General features: G+C 37.3%; 1 long non-coding RNA gene across 1 annotated transcript in view; it reads right to left on the bottom strand.

The window, feature by feature from the left end:
• Nucleotides 1-355: 355 nt before the first annotated feature.
• The window catches only part of LOC128314430 (uncharacterized), a 55,764-nt gene continuing 33,134 nt past the window's right edge, over nucleotides 356-22,985 (bottom strand). Inside the window, exon 3 of the long non-coding RNA XR_008296051.1 lies at nucleotides 356-3,567. This is a non-coding gene — a long non-coding RNA (uncharacterized LOC128314430). The remainder of the gene's footprint in view (nucleotides 3,568-22,985) is intronic.

Below are 22,985 nucleotides of genomic sequence, written 5' to 3' on the forward strand. Positions count from 1 at the left end.
CTTCTGGATTACGTAGGGCAAGATTAGTCTAGCCTGAGATTGAGAAAATCACTGCTCACTTTGTCCACATTTTCCTTTCCATTTTTATTTTCTGCAAGCCTTCTAGAATTTTCCTTATACTTTTATATCTTTTTTCAGAAGGATTTAAGATTGAAAGAGGAAAAAGTTAAAACTTCATCTGGTCAGTCTAGTTTCTGATTAGCTCTTCAAATAATAGATTAAGTTTGAGAGAAGCTCAAAACCATTGAGTAAAGTTGGCTTTTGCATTATTTGTAAACTTTAGTTATTCTTTCTCTATTTCCAGGTAGTACAAATAATGGATTGTTAGTTTTACTTTTAGAAAAATTTACTTCACTTTGCAAGTGATTACACAATGATTATTTTATTTGGGTGGATAAATGCAGAGGTAGCATTTTGAACCCATCTGTGTATTTTATATCACTGTCATGAATGCTTGAAATACAAAGGTTTTCTTAGGAATAGAGCGACCCAGATTTCCTGTCCATGGCCTTTCTTCCCAAATCAGGTCAAAGAGAAATAAAATGCTTTAGCCTTTAATCAGTTAAAATACTGATAGTTGGGAAAATAACAAACAGTAGCTTGTTTTCCTGCCTATTGTAAAGCAAAATAAAATGTTTACTTGTTGGAAACACTATATCTTCTTTGAGTGTCTCTCTCCCTCTTTGTCCTATCTTTTCCTTTTTCTTGATGGAATTTTTCTCTTATCTGAGCAAACATTTTTCTTTGTTTGACTCTTATTCTCTGAGTGGGCATGACAGCGACACATTAACTCTAACATGGGTCTGACTATTTCAAGAGTAGGAGTTTGAAATACATACAATTCTTTTCCACCATATTTCTCCAATTCTTAGCTCCCCTTGACTGCCTTTTAAACACGTTGCAAAATGAGAAACCTGTTGAAAAAAACAAAAAAAAACAAAAAACCCAGCTATTTCTTTTAGAGATGTACAAGGAAAAGAAGCAAGGTTTCTTTCTTTAGCATGTGGCTGCTTGAAAGTTGCTACTAAATCAAGAGGGCCTTTATGCCATATGATCAGAGTTTGAACAAAGCCTATTTTTAACATTCTCATTAGGAAATATACATAAGGGACCCAAATCTATTTATAACTTTCAGAGGGCATGCAGAAATTTAAACTTCTATTAATTGCACACATCAAAACAGGAGGCTTATGTGATGGGTACATTTCATGTACTTTACAAACTCTTTATCCAAAATCCAGAATGGGAAGCTGTGAGAATAGGATTTTTTGAGAATACCTTTCAGTCTTTAGAAGATTTAGAAGTTTCTTGTTCAATTTATTATTACTCTAGCTATAAACCAGAAATGATAGAACACTTAGACCAACTAAAAGATGGAAAGTTTGTTAAAATATTCTTGGGGCTGGCTCAGTTGGAGGAGCATGTGACTCTTCATCTTGGAGTCATGAGTTCCAGCCCCACCATGGGTGTAGAGATTACTTAAATAAATAAATAAACCTAGAAAAATGTTGCCCTTGATAGGGATAAAGTTTAAAATATGTTATGTATCTAAGACAGTTTACTTACAACCGATATGCAAACATGAAATGGAAACATTCTTATTTTCAGTGTTACACAATGACAGTTGTAGCAGTACAGAAGAAACTTGAATTAATTTGGTAGATTGGTTATGCTCTAAGTGACACAATAATAGTGTAGGGATTTGGCAGTTATTCTAGTAAACATGTTAGGGAGATTTTATTTCATGTCTCTGCTTTCCCATCTGGCCTGAAATGTTCTTAATTCATTGCTAAGTGCTTCCCATTCCCACTCATTCAATATAATGTAAGATGAGTTAAGGGACTGAACTGGACAGCAGCCAAGTATTTTGAACCATGTTGTAGACTTTCCTGCTTTCCTGAAAACCTTATCAAGTAAACCTGAAGGTCTGAGGGAATATCAATGCTTTATAATAATAATGGCTAGCCTTTTTGAGCAACTACCTTAGGGGGTGAATTATACATTTGATATACATTGTATCTTATCCATTCATCAATTCAGCAAAGGTCTTTTTATCTTCTTCTTCTTCTTCTTCTTCTTCTTCTTCTTTTTTTTTTGAGAACATCAAGGCTCAGAGAAATTAATTAATTTGCTAAAAAGACACAAAGGAAGATTGGAGTAGATTCAAACCCAGATCTATTTGTCCTTAAAGTGTATGCTCTGTCCTTTTCTAACTCAATGTGTCCCCCCACTTTTTTTTGAGAGAGAGAAAGGATGCAATAAATGAGGGAGAGAGAGAGAGAGAAGCAGAGCTCACCCAAAGCGGGGTTTGAGCTCACCCAATGTGGGACTTGAACTCACAAACTGTGAGATCATGACCTGAGCTGAAGTCAGTTGCTTAACAACTGAGCCACCCAGGCACCCCCACTGTGTCCTGGGAGACTTCTTGGTTAACTTTGCTAAACAATATGTTGACAATAATATGCATATCTACCTATGATAGGGAGCTGCTTTTATTAACTCTTGCTTGAGAGCAAAATATATAAGGCAGGGACAAATAGAGATGAATTGAGTCTTTTACATATTAGAACTCGATAGCCAAAAGCATTATAGACCTAAGCTATGATTCTTACTAAAGGCATGTTAGGTATCTTTGACGGTATTGTGGATTCCTTTCTGTCACTACAAGGCTACCAGTATTGATTGTGATGATTTAATATTTCTTTACAACTACAGAAAATTTCACTTTTAGGGGAAAAAAAAGTAAGCAGAATGGCACTTTTTCCAAATGCTTACACACTATGAATTTGCATAGTACTAGGATCAGAAGTTTATAAAGACTCACACCATTGTAAACCATGTTGCCTTGGAGAACTTCAAAATTTGTGTTTTAAACCCCACTGAAGCACTGATAGCATTTTCAGTTAGTGTAAGCAATTCAAATTTCAACCTTAAGTCTATGAAAATATGTAGTGTTCTTTCTATTTCATGCTTATTCAGTTACAAAAGCAGTGATACAGTTAATTATAGTTTGCACCATCATGTGTCAGGACAGTTAAGTCTTATACATTACCATATGAGTCTCAAGTTTAAACAAAATGATTAAAATGCATTTTTTTTCCCTCTCAGCAAATTATAACGCATGTAATTTGGGCTCTTCTTGCTCTTGGTACCATCGTAATATTGTTACTGCTTCGGCCATATTCCTCTGCATAATCCATTGAACCTGGCATGGCACATTGCTCTTAAAAAGCATAATAAATGCTTTTTAAATAAAGCTGAGACATGAAGATGTTATGAAGTCTTCTCCCCAGTTGCCTTCATTAATGGTTGTTACCATCATGTCTGATCAGTAAATGCATCTTCTAACTTCCTTGATCTTCTCTTCCTCTTATTTACTGTAAGTATCTCCTGTGGGTCTGTTCTTCCATCTCCATAGTGGCAAGTATCTGTGGCTGTGACGTCATAGGTGGCAGCTTCGAGCCTAAACAGCTTCAATTTTGTGCTCTTTCTTTGGGAAATTTTTCTTCTCTTTAGACTCTCTTCTTTTCTTTTTCTTTTCCTTTTCCTTTACTTGGTGTTCTTCCTCTATAATAGAAAAGAATTTAGAAACAAAGGATTGGGAATCAACCATTTGCTAAAGTGGAAATTGACTTTGGTTATAAAAGGACTTGGGTCCTCACCAATGTAGCGTTTCCTGTTGGGTAAGGAAAGGGAGTGGACCTTGGGAAAGGGGACAAAGCAAAGAGAAAGAAGAAATCTGACCACTGAGAGGAGACTGCCGAACATCACATCAGGTGATGTTTTTGTTTAGTACCACAAAGGCTAATAACATCCTTTAGAAGACATGAACTGCCTCTGAACTGTTTTAGCATTTAGGTTAATGTTAAAGTTAACTGTATGTGAGAAACCTGTCACCTGTGAAGACAGAGGGGGTGTAGAGGGTTGGGGGATAGATTCTTAGATCCTTAGGCCTGGGGGTCATTGTCATGTGGTCTGGTGGCCGATCTCAGTCTGTAATTCGGTCCTTGGACCTAGTGTATGAGCTGTCAAGATAACATGTCTTTCTTTTTCTTAGAGAGAGAGAGAGAGAGCAGGAGCATGTGCATGTGAGTGGGGGAGGGGCAGAGAAAGAGGGAAAGAATATTTTTTTTTAATGTTTATTTATTTATTTATTTTTGAGAGAGAGAGAGTTTGTGTGCAAGTGGGGGAGGGGCACAGAGAGAGGGAGAGACAGAATCCCAAGCCTGCTCTGCATTGTCAGCATAGAGCCTGATTTGGGGCTTGAACTCATGAACCATGAGATCATGACCTGGGCCAAAATCAAGAGTCTGACGCCTAACTGGCAGAGCCACCCAGGTGCCCCCGGGAGAGAGAGAATCTTAAGCAGGCTCCACTCTATACCCAGTGCAGAGCTCCACACAGGGCTTGATCTCACAACTCTAAGATTGTGACCTGAGCTGAAATCAAGTCTGTCACTTAACTGACTGAGCCACCCAAGTGCCCTGAAATACCATTTCTTTAGGCACTAGTTTGCATTGTAGGGAGAAGTAAATCAATCACCACTTAGACATAATTATGACTGTCTTCCAGAGCCTCAAGAAGTCTTGGTTAAACCTCAAGAACAGGCAAGAGAACTAGTGAAGATGGGGGAAAACCACTTAGGTTTTCGAGATTTTCTTTACTTTGCCATGAACTAACAGTACAATTTTTGATAAATCTTTTTATTTCTCTGGTTCTATTTTCTAAAAATTTTTTTAAATGGGTTGTCTTGGGTGAGCTTTAAAGCACCTTATGGGTTTGGAATTCTATTTCTATCAACTTTAATCATCCATACTGTCCATTTATACTATTTAATGCTAATGTCAATGAGTATCATTAATCTTCATGTATTCATTCATTCAACAATTATTACCAAGCACCAACCATGTATCAGGCTCTGTGCTAGATGCTTGGGATACATCACGGAATAAAATTGGCAAAGATTTCTGTTGTCTTCTCCCTATATGCCCCAAGCTCACATTCTTGTGGACAGAAATAAGCAATAAACAAACAAACAAACAAACAAAAAAGAAGATGTATATTATAGTAGTAAATACTATATATAATGCTATATATATAAAAAAAGTAGAACATGACAAGGAGGATCAGGAGTACTGAGGTGAGGAGATTAACATTTAAATGAGGTAGTTAAGATATTCCTTACTGAGAAAGTGACATTGAGTAAAGATGGTGAAGAAGTGAGCTATATGGATATTTGTTAGCTGTAAGAATGATACAAGCAGAGTGACCAGTGGGAAGGCTCTAAGGCAGGAGCATGCCTGTGTGTTCCAGAAACAGCAAGGACAGCAAGGGAATCTGGGGGAGAAAGAGAGGGAAGGAGGTCAAAAGACTAGGGGAGAGGTGCCTGGGTAGCTCAGTTTGTTAAGCATCTGACTCTTGTTCTAGGCTCAGGTCATGATCTCACAGTACCTGGCATGGAGCCCCGAGCTGGACTCTGTGCTGGCAGTGAGAAGCCTGCTTGGGATTCTCCCTCACTCTCTCGCTCTGCCCCTCCCCCTCTCATGTGCATGTGTGTGCGCACTCTCTCTCTCTCTCTCTCTCAAAATAAATAAATGAACTTGAAAGAAAAAAGGCTAGGGGAAAGACATTTGTCTCTGTAGACCATTGTAGGAATTTTTGGCTTTTACTGTCAATGAAACAGGAAGCTATGACAAGCTTTGAGCCAAGGGACAATATGATCAAATATTGTACTATTCCAGATGAGAAAGGATGGTCGCTTGGACCAGGTGGTGTCAGTGCAAGTTTAACAAGATGTGATTGAATTCTGCTTATATTTTGAAGCTAGAGCTAACAGGATGTACTGACAGTTTAGATATGGAGTATGAAAGATTCGTCTTGAGCCACCAGAAACATCTAGCTGTCAGCAACTTCGGAAGGAAAATTGGCAGGTGGAAGAGATGTAGGGAGTGGTATCGGGAATTAAGTTTGGGTGTTAGAGTTTGAAGTAGAGATGCTGAGCAGAAATGAGGTCTGGCTGGGGATATGTGCCTGTGAGTTTTCAGTTTAGCAATGGTGTTTAAAGCCAAGACTGGCTAAAAGACATCACCAACAGGGTGTATGCACACAGAGAAGAGAAGAGGTCCCAGGATTGAGTCCTGGTCCCTCCAACATGAGGTGGAAACTGCAAAGGAGATGAGAAATGACAGGGGAGGTAAGGGAAAACCAAGGGTGTATATTTATATATTTCTCATTACTGCAGGAATTCAGATTTACTATCAAATTTACTACAGTAAAACTATTGGCAGCTGGGAATGAATTCGACGTTTCATCAATTGAAGAAAAAGAAAAGAATGAAATGTGATATTATAGGATTTCATTTTCACATGGTGGATTGAAGACAATAGTAACAACAGAAATATATATGTACTGTTGGACATTTGGAGGTTTACTCAGAAGGAATGATTCAAATTCATTTACATGTTGGGTAGGCCAGTTCAGGTATTGTAGCAGCTAGTTCTAAGCCTGCTGAGAACTAGCCCATGGGCTGGGCATGTCTATAAATTTAGGAGAATATTGCACATTCTCAGAGCCCACTGAAGATGTCACTGGGGGGGATTTCTCTGCGGTGTGTCTGAGGGTGTGTGATCAGAAGCTAAATGAAGAAAACTGAGATGTTACACATCATTAGACTGTGCTTTCTGTGAGGGCAGAGACTGTTTTTTGTCACCTTTCCATCACACAGACCTAGGATGTTGCAATCAATCAGTAAATAGTTACTACATGCATTATTAACTGCTTGTAATGAAAGATTATTGATTGCTTACAACATTCCAGGGCATGTGAATATAAAGTGATTACAGTACAATCTTAATTTATTTATTAATCATTTTCTCTTCTCAGTAATCCTATGAGGTAGATATTATTAAACCCTTTTTATAGATGAAAAAAAACCTGAAGCTTAGTGATATTGTGCATTTTATCCAAAGAGTCAGAAATCAAATTTCTAGATCTTTCTGTTTCATTTTGATTTCTTCCTTTTTTCTTTCTCCCTGCTCTGTCTCTGTCTCTGTCCCTCACTGTCTCTATCTCTTTGTCTTTTTCTTTTTTTTTTCTCCAATATTCATTAAATATGTTCCCTCTGGTAGAAGTGGAGTAAATTAAGCCTTTGCAGAAAGCTACCTGAAGATTTGGAAAAGTGGTATTCTAAACTCTGCTACTGATTGAAGCAACTTAAGGGTATATAACTTTTCTTTCCTTCACTTTTCTACCTCTAAGCACATTTTACTCTTTTTATTATGTACATGTATAGGATGAGATATTTAGAAATGCTTCATAATCGTTTGGGAATTTTTTTTAATTGTGATTAAAAAAAACCACACACATACAGGGACACCTAGGTGGCTCAGTCCGTTAAGCGACTGACTCTTGATTTTGGTTCAGGTCGTGATCTCATGGTTCATGATTTTGAGTCCTGCATCGGGATCCATGCTGATGGTGCAGAGCCTGCTCGGGATTCTCTCTCCCTCTCTCTCCCTCTCTCTCTCTCCCTCTCCCTCTCCCCGCCCCTCTCTCTCTGCCTCCCCCTCCCCTGCCACCCACCCCCCTCGCACTCTCTGTCAAAATAAACAAATAAACTTAAACAATTTTTAAAAACATACACACTGGGGCGCCTGGGTGGCTCAGTCGGTTGAGCGGCCGACTTTGGCTCAGGTCATGATCTTGCGGTCCGTGAGTTCGAGCCCCGCGTCGGGCTCTGTGCTGACAGCATAGAGCCTGGAGCCTGCTTCAGATTCTGTGTCTCCCTCTCTCTCTGACCCTCCCCCGTTCATGCTCTGTCTCTCTCTGTCTCAAAAATAAATAAACGTTAAAAAAAAATTAAAAAAAAAAACCATACGCACATATGTAAATTTACCATCTTAACTATTTTTAAGTATACGGTTTAGTAGCATTAAGTACATTCATGTTGTAAAGCATACCTCTGGGGGTTTTTTCATTTTGCAAATTTGAAATGCTGTCCCTATTAAGAAACAACTCCCTTTTTCTCCCCAACCCCAGCCCCTGATAACCACCATTCTACTTTCTATTTCTATGAATTTGATTCTAAGTATCGTAAGTGTAACCATACAGTATTTGTGTTTTTGTGACTGGCTTATGTTACCTAACGTCCTCAGGGTTTATCTGTATTGTAACATGTGACAGGATTTCCTTCCTTTTTATTTTTTTTTAATGAAGAAATAATTGGCACAAATATTGTTTTATTTTTTATTTTTTAAATGTTTATTTTTGACAGAGAGAGAGAGAGAGAGAGAGAGAGAGAGAAAGCATGAGTGGGGGAGGGGCAGAGAGAGGGAGATACAGAATCTGAAGCAGGCTCCAGGCTCTGAACTGTCAACACAGAGCCCGACACGGGGCTCGAACTCACGGACAGCGAGTTTGTGACCTGAGTCGAAGTCAGACGCTCAACCGACTGAGCCATCCAGGCGCCCTGGCATAAATATTGTTTTAGTTTCAGGTGTACAAAATAGTGCTTCAATACTTATATGTATTATGAAATGGTCACCCCCTTCTAGTTACCATCTATCACCATACAAAGTTATCACTATGTTATTGACTATATTCTTACGCTATGCATTGCACCCCTGTGTCTTATTTATTTATTTATTTATTTATTTATTTCATACCTAAAAATTTGTACTTTTTAATCCCCTTCACCTATTTCATCTACTCCCCTACACCTATTTCTCCCCTCCCTGCACCCATAAGTTTGTCCTCTGTATCTGTGCATCTATTTCTATTTTGTTCTTTTTTTTTTAGTTTTCACATATAAATGAAACCAGACAGTATTTTTCTTTCTTTGTCTGTCTTATTTCCCTTCGTAAAATATCCTCTAGGCCCATCCATGTTGTCACCAATGGCAAGATTTTATTCTTTTTTGTGGCTAAGATTACACTGTATATGTATACTACATCTTTTTTTTTTTTATTTTTAGACACAGAGAGAGCTCGAGCAGGGGAGGGGCAGAGGGAGAGGGAGAATCTTAAGTAGGCTCCAAGCCCAGGATGGAGCCCAAGGCGAGGTTCAATATCACGACTGTGAGATCACCACTTGAGCCGAAACCAAGAGACGAACACCTAATGAACTGAACCACCCAGGCACCCCAATACTGTATCTCCTTTATCCATTCATCTCCTGATGGCCACTCAGTTTGCTTCCATATCTTGGCTATTATAAATAATTCTGCAATGCATGTACGGGTGCAGATATATTTTTTGAATCAGTGTTTTTGTTTTCTTTGGATAGATACCAAGAGGAAGAATTGCTGGGTCATATGGTAGATCTATTTTTAATTTTTTGAGGAACCACCCAACTGTTTTACATAGTGACCGAACCAATTTATATTCCCACCAACAGTGCATCCACATCCTCACCAACACTTGTTATTTCTCTTGTTTTTGATAATAGCCATTCTAAGTGGTCTGAGTGATATTTCGTTGTGTGTGTGTGTGTGTGTGTGTGTGTGTGTGTGTGTGTGTCTGTGTCTGTGTTTTAATGAAAAAAAATTATTTTAGGAGTGCCTGGGTGGCTCAGTCAGTTCAGTGTCCAACTTTGGATCAGGTCATGATCTCACAGTTCGTGAGTTAGAGCCCTGAAATGGGCTCTGCACTAATAGAATTCTCTCTTTTTTCTCTCTGCTCCTCCCTGATTCATGCTTTCTCTCTCTCTCAAAATCAGCGAATAAACTTTGGAAAAAAGAAAAGTCACTAAATTCTACTTTTGAAACCATTATTAAACTATATGTTGACTAGCTTGGATTTAAATAAAATTTAAAAAATTTTTACAAAATGAAAAAAAAAAAAAGAATGACTAAACTTACCAAAATAGAATTTTTAAAACTCAGTGATTACAATGTCATGCCTTGTTCATATAAGCAAATAAATTTGTTTTTTAAATAGAATTAACTATTTTAATGTCAATTTAATCTACTTAATGTAGTAAATTTACTGAAAATAAGAAAAAATAATCCAAGATAACGTTAGAAATAAGTATAAATTAATAATGGAAGTGGGTGGAAATTACACATGATCAATTTCTATATAACTTTACTATTTGTTCATTGACCTCATGTATTTTCCTTTGGATCAGTAATATTCTAAAAGTTGTTAAGGCCTTTAATTTTAATTTAATATCTTGAGATAACATAAATGTGGTTTTTTTTACATTAAAAGTATTTATCCATCCTTTTCAATGTGGAATCTAGACTTTTTTCCTAATGAATAGCATTAATAATTTGACCAAATAATATTAACCCTAAGTATTTTAAGGGCTGAGTAACATTTACTCCTGAATAGTCTATAAAACACAAACAGAGCATTTCATTTTATTATTTATATAAAGTTGATTTGTTACCTTAGGTTTTCTGTTTTTCATCTTTCAGAAACAATGTATACTAAAATAAGGAGAGTCAAATCTGATGCTTCTTTACTTTATTTGTAGCCATAAGAATATATAAGTACTGGGTGCCTTGGTGACTCAGTCAGTTAAGCTCCGACTCTTGATTTCAGCCCAGGTCATGATCTCGCGGTTTGTGGGATTGAGCTCCATGTCAGGCTCTGCACTGATGGTGTGGAGACTGGGATTCTCCCTTAGCTGTCTCTCTGCCCTTCCCACTGCTCATGCACTCTCTCTCTCTCTCTCTCAAAACACAAATAAACTGAAAAAGAAAAAGAATTTATAAGTAATGTGTGAAGTCACTTAAAGGAAGCACTCTTGTTGAAATTTCTTGCATTACTTTTTTTCGAGTTTTTATTTATTGGGGTGCCTGCCTGGCTCAGTCAGTAGAACATGTAACTTTTGCTCTTGGGTTTATGAGTTTGAGTCCCACACTGGGGGGTAGAGATTACTTAAAAAAAAAAAGAAAACAATTTAAAAAAAATTTTATTTAAGTAATCCCTACACCAACATGAAGCTCAAACTCATGACCCTGAGATCAAGAGTTGCACACTCTTCTGATTGAGTCAGTCAGTTGCCCCTGTTGAGTTACTTTAATAGGGATTTTGAAATCTGTAAAATAGGCAAATAATTCAGATTTCAGAGTTTTTTTTTTTAAATACATGCTTCCTCACCCATTTCAAAAGATTAAAAAAAAGTTTTTTTCTTAATGTCTGTTTATTTTTGAGAAAGAGAGAGACAGAGAACAAGCAGGGGAGGGGCAGAGAGAGAAGGAGACTCCAAGGCAGGTCCAGGCTCTGAGCTGTCAGCATAGAACCTGACATGGGGCTCAAACTCACAGACCATAAGATCATGACCTGAGCCAAAGTCGGACACTTAACTGACTAATTCACCCATGTGCCCCAAAAGATTTTTTAAATACAGTTTAAATGATTTTCTAAATCACTCAAGTGAGTGATAACAGGAAAGGAAATTGTTTAGCTTATGAGTTTTTCAAATTTCTTGATTAGGTGTTTTAGTCATCATAGTATTTCATGTATTTTTTTTTAATGTTTTTTTAAATAATTTTATTTTTAAGTAATTTCCACACCCAACGTGGGGCTGGAACCCACAACCCTGAGATCAAGAGTCCCATGCTCCACCGACTGAGCCAGCCAGGTACCCCTCAAGTATGTTTTTCAAAGTAAGGGTTTTGCTTAGCAGAAGAATCCTGGAAGGATTCTGCTGCTGTAGTGGACTATTAAAGACTATATATTTATTGCTTATCTGATTACCTTTTATTTATTGTGAGAGAAAAGTAGGGAAAAGGAAACTGAGAGTGGTCTCCAGATGAAAAAATGGGTATTTCAAGAGAGTCCTTGGGGTGCCTGGGTGGCTCAGTGGTTGAGCGTCTGACTCTTGATTTTGGCTCAGGACATCATCTCATGGTTCGTGGGATTGAGCCCCCCTACATTAAGCCCTGCATTGGGCTTTCAGCGGACAGCAGGTAACCTGCTTGGGATTCTCTGTCTCCCTTTTTCTCTGTGTCCCTGCTTGCACTCTCTCTTACTCTCTCTCTCTCTTTCTCTCTTAAAATAAATAAATAAAGTTAAAAAAAAAAAGTCATCTTCTCAGCAAAGCTAGGTTTCTAGTCCTTTGCTTCTTTGGAAGGAACATTCTGCACAAAAGTGTTAGAGTAGGTTGATATATCATGAAAATGACTAAGAAGTGTCAGAGAAGAGGGAATCTGAGAGAGAGAGACATTAACTTCAGTTTTTGTCAAGAAAAGGATAAAGGATTAAAGAAAGAACTTTTTCTCAAGAATAGGAACCATCTTGCCGCATTATCTCTGAGGTGGAGAAAAGCACTGTAGTGATACAAACATACTGGTTCTGAAGAAGCATCAGATTAATATTTAGTTAAACTCTTCTGTCTCTGGTAATTATTATCAGGTTAAATTGATTTGCATTTCACTCTTTTCTAGATATAAATCCTATATGTAAACAGGAGTAAAACTCGAAAGGTTAAAGAACCACCAATTACGCATTGGGAATATCATGCCTCCACACGGTGAAGTTTCTAGCACGGCTGACAAATAAATTGGTAGACACGAATGAAAAGTGTAATTATTTTAAAAGTTCATATTAAATGCCAACACGTCTTCATGAAAGTATGAAATTATTAAGTTATTCCTTAGTCCGATCCCTATAGATATTTGACCACATTTTTGATATTACGTCTGGAATGTCATTCTAGATAAGGGAGAGACTCCAGCTCTTCACCTGGCTGAATTCATTTCTACCTCTGTTATCCTTGATTCTCCCTCAACATCCTCAACATCAATGTTGTTGACAAACCCATTTCTGCATTCCAGGACTGTCAGCTAATTATTTGCAGATCCTTGGAATCTGCAAACATTCAGAGAGTAGCACTGAAGTTAATTGAAAAATTCCTTATGATAATCAAATTATTCTTGAATTCTTGCTGTATCTAAGGAAAAAAAAGCTTCCAGAAATAGTCCCTTTTGAGATTTTTTTTTTCCAGATCACATAGAAGTTTTCAGGTAAGAACATCAGGATCACACACAAATAAGTGCTTTGTGTCAATTGCTCCCTAACTCTCAAGTTGAATTGATGTCTCAGAATTCTCCAACTTTTGTTAAAACATAAAATCAAATGCATTTTTCTGAATGGATGGATTTTATACCTGAAATAGTAAATAAGGATACCATAGGATGCTATGTGAAATGATTTGAAGTTTCTGAATAAGACATATAAAATATTGGATAAGTTTTTCTTTAAGTGGACTCAAGAAACCGTCTTAAAAATGGGGAGACAATGAATTTTATAGATTAGGATTGGACGCTAGGAGTTGGCTGACCTGAAAAGTTTTTTCATCAGTACTATGACTAAGACACTAATTTCTGTTACTCTGTTTCTCCTTTTATAAAATGGAAATTCTAATATTTTCCATGGATTTAAAAAGTTCTAAAATTGAGATATAATTCACATATAACATATTAGTTTCAGATGTACAATGTAATATTTTGCTACTGTATACATTGTGAAATGATCACTGCAATAAGTCTAATTAACATCTCTCACCGCACAGAGTTGTACAGTTTTTTTTATGTGATGAGAACTTTTAAACTCTTCTTAAGTTTTTAATTTTTTTTCTTCCAAGATTTTATTTAAGTTCAGTTTAGTTAATATATAGTAGTATAGCATCGGTTTCAGGGGTAGAATTTAGTGACTCATTACTTACATATAACCCCCAGTGCTCATCCCCCATTTAGCCCTCCTCTCCTCTAGCAACCATCAGTTTGTTCTCTATAGTAAAGAGTCTCTTAAGGTTTGCTTCCCTCTCTGTTTTTATCTTATTTTGTTTTTCCTTCCCTTCCCCTACATGCATCTGATTTGTTTCTTAAATTCCACATGTGAGTGAAATTATATGATATTTTTCTTTCTCTGGCTGACTTATTTTACTTAACAATACAGTCTAGTTCCTAAGCTTTTTTTTTTTAAATATGTATTTATTTTTGAGACAGAGTGAGTGTGACTAGGGTAGAGGCAGAGAGAGAGGGAGACAGAGGGTCCATACTATTATATTGTCAACTACTTTTCTGAATCATATGGACTACACAGTATTAAAAAAGTTCTTCCAAATCAGAACAAGTGTTCAATGAACATTGGTGATATTTGTATTATTTCCCAAGAAAAGCAAAGTTTTGAAAAGACACCTGAAAAGCATTGTGCAATCCAAAGTCTTCCTAATAATACAAGAGTGAGGGTGGTAGGGGTCTTTGAAAAAAAAATGAATTAAAGAGCTGGGCAATGAGCCTAGACTGAGAATATTATAGCCCTGAAAAATTGACAATAACACATGCCCCAAGGTGGTACACGTGGACATAAATACATTGCCAAAGATGTTAAAAAAACAAGTATGTGTCTAGATGAGAACTTGATGCTATATTCAAGGACCTCTTAGATGGTTAACTTCTTAAAGCACTAAAGAGACTAGAACAGAACAGGACACAAAACAGACCTATATCCTTGGGAAGCTGACAGTGTACATTTGTTTATATAAAATGCATTTTCTAAAGAGGGAGAGATTTGGAGGTCAAGATTAAGGGATGTAGAATTTCCATTACTCAAGTAAAGTGAGTTCTAGTTCATGACATTTGAGATTCAACTGTCAAAGCAGAAAGAGCGCAAAGAACACTAGGCTTACCCTGATTTTATCCACTAGTTTTAACTTTGTAAAGAAAAGGCCCAAATGCTTATTTTTAACTTCAAACAAAAAGGAAGATATAGAGAAGGGAAACAAGAGAGGAAGACAGGAGGGAAGGAAGGGAGGGAGATTAAAGTACCAGAGAAATAGTATGTTTATCCTGTGAACATATGCATTTCTTTCTCTAAACAACTTGTAGTAATCATAAAAATCTTGGCACACCATTTAGCAACCCTCCCCCCTTATTGTCTAGGGAATTGTAACATTAATTTCAACTTACTACAAGTACCATTATCCTATTTTTTAAAGTAGATTTAAGAATTATTTAATGAAAACTCTGAATTGTAAGTAAAAAGCACTGAAAAGTATTAAAATAGAACCATCTACCCCTGAGGGTAGGACTTAATGTTACTTCTTTCCCTTAATTTTCTGTCCTCAAACATTCCTGGAAAATGTTCTTTGGTTTCTGCAAAGAATTGTTGGTGTTAATCGTAACCTCATGGTTTTCCTAGAGATTCCAAGAACAAAGTTTGAGCTATGATTCCTATGGTTTATGGGTGCTAATCTAAGGTATAGAGATACTTTTTTCATAAATATCCTATACATACCCATTTACATTTTACATCTGGGTGAAGTCAAGCAGGCTCTAAACCTCTAAACCCAATCTAGAGTATCAGAGTGTTCAAACAAGGCAGTGACAAAGCCTTTTGGGCGAAATTCAACCAAACTTTACTGGTTTGGATATTCTACCTACAAAATCTTGCCACTAGCATCTAGGCTCAAAAGAAGAAACACATCAGTAGCTAATGTGTGAGAACATTTTCTAGATAATCAGTCGTTGGCCCAAGAATGTCAGAATAAAGCCCTAGAATTCTAGAAGGAAATATACACATAAGATAAAATACATATTCAAAATTAAAATAAAAATTTTAAAAATAAAACACATATTCAAGTGAACAAATATCAACCCCTCCCCCTCTCTTTCTCTTTGTATTTTTATTTAATTTTTATTTTTAAAAATATTTATTTTTATTTATTAAAAAAAATTGTTACTGTTTAGTTCTTTTTGAGAAAGAGAGAGACAGACTGTGAGTGGGGAGGGGAAGAGAGAAAGGGAGACACATAATCTGAAGCAGGCTCGAGGCTCTGAGCACACAGCCGGATGCAGGGCTTGAACCCACAAACGGTGAGATCGTGACCTGAACCAAAGTTGGAAGCTCAACCGACAGAGTCACCCAGGCGCCCTAAAATGTTTGTTTAATTTTGAGAGAGAACGAGAAGGCAGGGGAGGTTCAGAGAGAGAGACAGGGAGACATGAGGTCTGAAGCAGGCTCTGCACTGACAACAGCCAGCCCAATGTGGGGCTCAAACTCACGAACCGTGAGATCATGACCTGAGCTGAAATTGGAAGCTTATCCGACTGAGTCATCCAGGTGCCCCTTTCTCTTTGTGTTTTTAAATCCTAAGGTTTCTGGCAATAATTCTGACCACTGAGTGGCAGAATATTAACTGCCCATAAAAAAAAAATTAGTTATTAAGGTTTCCAAAAAAGATGTCATTGATGTACTCTTTCACCTGTAATATAGACCAGGCCCTGGGAATAGCTTTCAGGTAGCTCTTGAATGGAATTTTCAAGATCTCTTAGGACAATCTAATTATAACCCATTAGTTAAAACTGGAGCCAAAAAGGCTGTCACTACTGGTGGGTGGAGGTTGGTTTACAGGGCAAATAATTTAGGGAACATTCTTCAACCAGGATTGAGTTCCTGGGAAACTGTGTCATAAAAATAAATTCTACTACTTTCCTCAAATCTGTAAAGTTGATTTTTCCTTAGGATTATAATTTTTAGATGTAAATTGGATATTGGTTTATTGTACACACATACTTTCTTTAAAATGCTTGGTCTCTTGACCATCTCAGACAGGAAAACCATAGCTTACGTGGTCTTTAGGGACAACCACAATCCGTCATTGTACATAATTTTTACTATCTACAAATTGAAGTTTGGGATTGGATTTAGAGAACTGAGAGGTTCTGTGGTATCTGTAGCCATGATATTTAACAATCTATTCCAAATGATATTCTGCTTCTCCACCTCCCCCCCCCCCCCGCCTTTTAAAAGTTTATTTATTATTTTGAGAGAGAGAGTGAGGGCTAAGGAGCGGCAGAGAGAGAGAGAGAGAAAATCTCAAGCAGACTTCGCGCTGTCAGCACAAAACCCAATGTTGGGCTCAAACTCACGAACTCGTGAGATCATGACCTGAGCTGAAATCAAGAGTCAGGTGTTTAATGGACTGAGACCCCCAGGTGCCCATCTGCTTCTACCATTGTAAGAAAGTGTCTGATCTTACAATTCTTGAAACATAGGTTTCCATTTGTTAAAGAGAGATATATAACAAGGTTATGTAAAGTATACATTGCCTATTTGGAAGCTGGATCTCTGTCTCAGGAATCTATTCATTAATAAACAAAATATTTTTTAGTGCCTATATAAATAATTCCCTGAATATGATTAGTATTTTGTAGTTCCCAAGGTTTCTCGAGCGCATCATGTCACTGAATCCTCCTGCCAGACAGGCTAGGTGATGTCTCCATTTTACAGAGTGAGCGATTGAGGTTTACAATGTTTGATGAACGACCTTGAATTTCAGAATGAATAAAGTTTTTGAGAAATAAAGAAGTGTAAACCAAGGAAAATAACTAAAGAAACCCATTTTGGAGTGACTTCTAAAAGATTCTGTCCTGAGGAAATCTTTCTTCCTTTAGTAAATGTTGTTACAAGACTGAACTACTCAGGGAAATTAAAACAACAACAACAAAAAGTCACCCTTCACCTGCTCCCCACCCCTGGGGAGACAGGGAGCCCTCAGCAGCAGCTTCATAGCAAAGATCTTTTTGTCCAAAGACACAGTATTTCAGAAATACCCATGACACTCTGTATAATCAATTGAGATGGTTTCATCCCGATTCTTGTTACAATTCCCAGGTGTGTAAGTAGGAAGTAGGTCCCCCAAACCAGCCTTTTCGTTGCATCTCAGCATCCAAGGAAGTAAGCTGTTTGTGGGTCTTGTTTCTCCCAAGATGTCTTCTCATCTCTTAAATGGTAGTCAAGAAACAATATTCTTGAATTTACTGGCTTACTGCTGGATTTCCACTCCTATGAAATTCATTATGTCGTATCTAATTCCACCTGTTTGTGGGTTATTTTGCCATCTTTTAAAAAATGTCTTATACCCATCAAATGTCTGTTTCTGCATTAAAAAATAACTTTATCTGGATATGTGGAATTTTCTATTATCAAGAACTAATGGCATTAGCAATCATTTACCAACAATGTGTCAAACTGTTGGTTGATTCAGAGTTGAAGCAAAAAGGCAGCTAAGGTTATTAGTCTATAACTTAAAGGCAGTCTTGAGAGCTAAGCTTGGAATGTCTTTTGTACACTAATCATATATTTTACATCTCCCCAGGCAGTGGTGAGAAAGTCATGATGTCCCCTGATGGCTCCCACACTATTAGTCTCTTCTCCCGGCCCTGGCCTCTGCTTCCAACTTTTTCTTCATAGTTACTGCTACTTCTAATTTTTATTTTTAGGGCCACGATTCTTATTTTGCTTTTCAGCAAATGGTGTGTGAGCAGCAGAATTTATTATGCCCTGGTGAGGAGAAATCATGCCTGGAATCCTTGTCTTTTCCAAGTTACAAAAGCGATGCTTTGATAGTTAACTAAAAAAATTTTATGTCATAAAGCAAATGGCTCCTTTATTTTCCATTTTCTGAGGTTTTTCTGCATAAGTAGCTATGGCAAAATGTATGTAAGTGAAGTAAAAATGTCTGTATGGGTATGGGGCGCCTGGGTGGCTTAGTTGGTTGAGCATCCGACTTTGGCTCAGGTCATGATCTCGCAGTCCGTGAGTTCGAGCCCCGCGTCAGGCTCTGTGCTGACAGCTCAGAGCCTGGAGCCTGTTTCAGATTCTGTGTCTCCCTCTCTTTCTGACCCTCCCCTGTTCATGCTGTCTCTCCCTGTCTCAAAAATAAATAAACGTTAAAAAAAAATGTCTGTATGGGTAAAAAAACCCTTTCATTTTTACATGATGTATTATAAATGCATATCTATATGTGTAAATATATGAAGAATATACTTTTCTATATTGACAGACAACTTTCCATTCAGAAATGAATTTAAGATATCCAATAAATTCATTTTGTTGAAATGATTACTGTGAGGAAGCTATTATAATGTCTTTAAAAAAATTATCCTGTATATACAGATATACACACTTATTCATAGATTAAAGAACTTTAAACCTCGCCATACTGTTTATATGCTTTATAGTCACTGGTATATTACAAATATTCCCTCATATTTGACATGAAAATGCAGAACTCTCATTTAATGCTGCATTAAATATTATTCTTCTTAAGTTTATATATTTCAACTATGATATTTATTGTATATCGCTTTAGATAAAGAAGTGTTTTATGTGCATTTTAAAATTTGTTTTTCAATTCACATAAAACAAAATTCACTTTTTGGTGGACAGTTCCATGAATTTTGCGAAGACAAAAGCATCACTGTCATCAGGATACAGAACATGACCCTTTATTCAATTTCCCTCGTGCTATTTCTTACAGTCAAACCTCCCTCCTATCCTTACCAGCTGGCAATCACTATTGCTTTCTGTCCCTATAGTTTTTTGTCTTTTGCCAAATGTCAAACAAATGGAATCATACAGCATGCAACCTTTTGATTTGGCTTCTTTTGCTTAGCATAGTCGTTGTTCGTGGAGGACACCCTTGGTCCCCACAGAGGACATCTGACAGATTTGGAGACATATTTGGTTGTCAGAACTGGAAGGACTCGGGGAGTGCTACGTGGATCTAATGGGAAGAGGCCAGGGATGCTGTTAAATATCCTACGATGCACAGGGCAGCCTCCCACAACAAAGAAATATCTGGTCTCAAACATCCATCTAAAACACTAGCTTAGCATAATGTATTTGAGATTTGTTCATATTGTTGCATAGATCAGTAGTTCATTCTTCTCTGTTGCTAGGAGTCCTGTGTTGTATGGATGTATTATAGTCTTTCTCCATTTACCCACTAAAGGACATTTGGGTTGTTTCTCGTTTTTGGCACTCCTGAAAGTTTTTGAGTGAACACAAGTACTGGGAATAGGATTGCTTGATCATATGGTAAGTGTATGTATAACTTTATAAAAAAAATCCAAACTGTTTCTCAGAGGAGCTGTAGTATTTTATTTTGTGTTCCCACCAGCAACATATGAGACTTCCCGTTACTCTGCATTTGGGGCAGCACTTGGTATTGCTTTCTTGTTCTCTTAATTTAATCATTCAGTTGGGTATGTGGTAGTATCTCAGGGTGGTTTTAAATTGTCCACCTGGTTAACTTTTAGAATTTTAGAATTTAATGCACATTTTCTGAGATTTCAAAAATAGTTTTACATAAAGTATTTAATAGTTGGCACTAAGTTATGAATCCCTTTGTAGACTTTTATTCTGTTCTTCCTGGTTGTAGAGTTACTGATCCTTTTATAGGATCCTTTCTATTTTAAGGGAATCCCAGTTTACCAATGTTAGGATTCACTGACCTACAAAGATCTTTCATATATGCCTGGCCCAGGCTACACAGGCTGAGAAAAAGGGAAGGAGGAGGAGAAGCCATCCGCATTTTATTTTATTTTTAATGTTTATGTATTTTCATGGGGTGGGAGGAAGAACAGAGTGAGAGGGAAACAGAGAATCTGAACCAGGCTCCATGCCATCGATGCAGAGCTGGACATGGGGCTCGAACCCATGAACAGTGAGATCGTGACCTGAGCTGAAATAAAGAGTCAGACACTTAACCAACTGAGCTCCCCAGGCACCCTAGCCATCCCTATTTTAAAATATAATTAAGGGATTATTTGTAAAAGTTGCACGTAGTTGTCATAATTCACTGGTGAAAGAGACAAAACCTTGATGTTCCCATTGTTTAGCATTATCCTTGGCATGAAGCAAATTCCACAGAGGCAGGTCTCGAGCACAATAGAGTAAAATTATTTTCTCTTAGATTCCAGTGTTTGTAAAACATTTCCCCTTACTGCCTGGCCACTGAAATTACTTCTGGGAATCACATAGAGGAACTAGTTTGTTACCCACTCTCACAATTTGCTATATTTCCACCTTTAGCAACCCATTATTAAATGGTTTCTTGTGTCTTTCCCTTCTTTTTAAATAAAAGATCCCCACTATTGATCCCCACTATTTCCCTGGATTAGGTGTGTCTGGAGTATTGATGCTGAGAGGATGTTATGATTTCATTTACAACAAGTTTGAAATTTGCCATCAGAAGTAACTAACTGTATCCCTGTATCATTCGTCATGGTCAAGTCTTCCAAGTGAGAGAAATAGGAGAACCTCAGTCCCACTAATGGCATGCCTTCTTAACCTTGGACAATTTGATTCATAAGTGCAGAAGGCTCACAGCATCCAATGAGAACAGAAAAATGGCAGAAAATTAGTCTTAAAACTATGTCTAATAAGAGTGCATCTACAGATTGGCCAGCAATCTAGATTTGGTCTTTTTGCTAAGAGGGGCTTTCCTCACTTATGAAGCGAAGGCAGAGGCAGACAATTTGGGATTCAGACATGTTGGCATTTTATTCCCAACAATTTAACCAGAAACCTTGGTGCCTGTGGCCTTTGGCACCCAAAGCACTATGTTGCGAACCATTAGTTCAGTATGTTGAATAGTTCACCCACAAAGTATGGAAATAGCCTGGGGTGGCCAAAATGTAAACCCAACTCTAATTACTTAAGAACTGGAAATGAACACACACAGTCCTCATCTATGGTCTTTATAAGACCACACTGTTTCAGTTATACATATCCTAATGTGAACTTCTCTGGGATCAAAAGACATTTAATTTATGTTTCCATTTAGGTAATTTACATTCAAACTCAGGTAATTGCAAACAGCACTTGAAGGCAGCTAATGAAACCCTCATTTGAAGATGAGGATTCTCTGGATTTACATTTGTACCTTCCACTCTCAATATTATTTTACATTTTCCTCAGGGTAGGAGGTCGGTTTTTTCCACAAAAAGTTCACTGCTATAGTAAACAATGGTGGCTTATCTTTGCTCAAGGACTCTCGAATTCAGAAGTGAGGGTTAATTTGGCAACTCGCTCTCAATCACACAGTTACTTCTGAGCGGATTCCCCTTTCCACTCTCACATCTGACTCAATTGTGCTAATTAAGAACATGAATCATGATCACGCACTCAGACCTAGACCTACATTTTCCTGAATAGGACCTTGGGCACACTGTTTCTGGGAGTTTCCTTTTCCTCATCTCTCAAGTAAAGGTAATAATACATCCCTACTTTCTAATGTGGTCACAAGGATCAGATGATGATTAACTATGTCAAGTGCTTGGCATGCAGTGAATACTCAAACTATTGTTATTATTTTCTCTGTGGATACCATCAACTCTTGAAAATGCATTTTTTTGCAGATAACTCAACTTGTATACAAAAGAAAGTAATCTTTTATCCAGTCATCTAGTATAACTCCCTCAGTGTATGCTGCTATCATTGAATTAATTTAGTATTATTAGAGGCATATATTTATTTTTTTGTTTTGGGTTTACTGGTTGTTATCGTTGTTTGGAAAAAGGTGTATTGATATTGGAGAAAAAAATACCTCCCCTCATTTACATGGGTAAAATCAACATCCTCCTTACTGTGGTTTTGCATCACCACTCTGACGACTTTAAGGTTTATGTCCTATGACTACTTGTTGACTCTGATTTACGAGCCAGGTCTAGAAACAGTAGGAATTTCCTTACATGACAAATGGGTTTGGTGATGTCTGATTAACATGGAATCACTGCAGTGGTGATTTCTTTTAGGAACAGATAACTTTATTTTATTTATTTATTTATTTATTATTTATTTATTTTTACATGCAACATATTTATTTTGAGAGAGAAAGAGACAGCATGCACAAGGGGGGAGGGGCAGAGAAAAGGAGAGACAGAATTCGAAGCAGGGTCCATGCCATTAGTGCAGAGCCCAATGTGGGGCTCCAACTCACAAACTGAGATTAGGACCTGAGCTGAGACCAAGAGTTGGCTTAACTGACTGCACCACCCAGGTACCCCTGAACAGATAACTTTAAATCAAACTTTCATGACTGGCAGACCCATAAAACTTATAAAGCACAGAGATTTGTTTTAAGATCAGAACCGTACTCACTTTATGCTCATCTGATTTCATGGGTTTTGGAATTCTTTTTTTATCTTTATTTTTTAATAAAATTTCTTTCAGAATTTTGGTGGT

This window comes from Acinonyx jubatus, chromosome B1 (genome assembly GCF_027475565.1).
Source record: "Acinonyx jubatus isolate Ajub_Pintada_27869175 chromosome B1, VMU_Ajub_asm_v1.0, whole genome shotgun sequence".
NCBI lineage: Eukaryota > Metazoa > Chordata > Mammalia > Carnivora > Felidae > Acinonyx > Acinonyx jubatus.